The following is a 1,924-nucleotide window of genomic DNA, read 5'->3' on the forward strand; positions in this document are numbered from 1 at the left end:
AGTCACAAATTTTATTTGGCAAAATCAGTAGTTGATATTTTTATTGCGTCTCCTCCATCCAATAAATCAATATCCTCACAAGAAGAAAAAAAACCCACATAAGAACAGAGCAGAGCAACAAATAGAAATGTTGACATGGGTAATATATTAATGAAGAGTTTTCTATGATTGCATTGTTTTTGTTTGTTTAGTAAAAGGACATTTAATAGTGAGACTCAAAACTGCTATTGCCAACTTTGGTCCCATCATTCCCTTTTCCGGCCGATACATTAAAAATCCCTTTTTTGCTCTTTCAATCTCTGTTTTCTTTTCATTCTAAAAAAAAAGAACAATAAAGCTTGTATACTAATGCTCTTATACGCTTCTTTATAAGGTTTTGTTATCTCTTTTTAGTACCTTGTGAGGTTACATTTTTATAATTTGGCAATTGATCTAATGTGAAGAATGACTTGTATGCAGACTCAGTGTTACCACTTGTTGTTTAACCATTTTCTACCGGATGTAGTATGATTCAGATCAACCACAAAGAGAGCACAATAAAGTGTAGTACAAATATATGCTACCAACATTATCAGGTTAAAATCTTGATTACAAAAGAAAATGATTTCTCAGAATTCCTCATTACATGAAATTTATCCACTTCACAATGCTCAACCTCTAAGTTTCAGTATCAATTTCTTGCAGATACATGACTTTTGCTTGGAATGTCTCACCAGCATTCTCAAAAAGTAGAACTTAAAAATAAGTTACATTAATGACATCATTTGGCATCCCCATAACATCAAGACCATAGTTTATTCAGATGTGCATCTGATTTTAAAATTACAAAAGTCTAACATCATCAATTTTGACAAAAGTTTCTGCCTCATATACATTTCTTTTTCCTGTGCCCCATCCCACTATGTAGGGAACTGCAGACTTATCATTTTGAAATTCATTTCAACCTTTATACCTTTTTTTCCTGTGCCCCATCCCAACTATGTAGGGAACTGCAGACTTATCATTTTGAAATTCATTTCAACCTTTATACCTTGCTTTTAAGGGCAAAAATGAAGATGAACAACACTAAAAACGTGAAAAATCAGAAAAAGGCCTCCTGTTGTATGTTACTATATATAAGAAAGCAAGATAAGGGAATGACAATAACTCTGCTTACTTTGGAAGACTTCATAGCAGTTGGATGGAGCTTAGTATAAAATACACAACAAAACACATTGCAACAATATGATTCATTGCGTTTATTTTATATAGGAGAAAGAGAGCTCGAACTTGGTTTATATAGTGAACCTGTAAAGCACTTAAATATGATACAAATACAATCAAAATTCTTGATGCAACATTTGAGTGAGCTATAAGTGAGATGAATATTTGGGCAAGGTTTATTGTTATTTACCAAAACAAACTTAACAGATGAACTATCTCTGCTAAATCAAGAGAGAACCAAGGGTGATATCTTTTTAGGTTTATATTGATGGTGTTGTCCAGAAAGTTGAGGCATTAATCGAGATAAAGGAAAACATTCATCTATTTTCATCTTCTAGGTTAAAGGACTTTAACATAATACATGACCATGACCAGAAATGCACCTCGATGGAATACTTTCATTTCATAATCAGATGGTTAAACTATATGGTGTTTGTCATCAAAATGTCAAAGAAAAGGATAATTGAAAATGTAGTCTAATTTCATTGAAGATATCCTCAGAAGTTTTGAAGGGTATGTTGGGTGCCATATGATGAACCATCGTAAAAGTACTCACGAGAATTGAAATCATAGAGCCACCTAAATCAGAATTCAAAATAGACATACAAATCAAGAAGTTGTTTAAAAAAGCCATAGAAATTATAAAATATGGTTATTTTCAGAGCAAAACGATTAGTTGTAATAGCATACCTGTAAACTACAGACATCCAAGGTCTAATAG

The 1,924-nt window shown here is 32.3% G+C and overlaps 2 long non-coding RNA genes across 2 annotated transcripts; both read right to left on the reverse strand.

Annotated features, from left to right (window-relative positions):
* Positions 1-544: 544 nt before the first annotated feature.
* LOC107059519 (uncharacterized) lies at positions 545-1,071 on the reverse strand. The gene is made up of 2 exons (XR_001472707.1): positions 1,031-1,071; positions 545-952 (listed from the first exon to the last, which is right to left on the reverse strand). It is a non-coding gene; the product is annotated as an uncharacterized lncRNA (long non-coding RNA).
* Positions 1,072-1,501: 430 nt separating this feature from the next.
* Positions 1,502-1,924, reverse strand: LOC102589495 (uncharacterized). The gene is made up of 2 exons (XR_366837.2): positions 1,894-1,924; positions 1,502-1,782 (listed from the first exon to the last, which is right to left on the reverse strand). It is a non-coding gene; the product is annotated as an uncharacterized lncRNA (long non-coding RNA).

Source organism: Solanum tuberosum, unplaced genomic scaffold (assembly GCF_000226075.1).
Source record: "Solanum tuberosum cultivar DM 1-3 516 R44 unplaced genomic scaffold, SolTub_3.0 scf00023, whole genome shotgun sequence".
Lineage (NCBI taxonomy): Eukaryota > Viridiplantae > Streptophyta > Magnoliopsida > Solanales > Solanaceae > Solanum > Solanum tuberosum.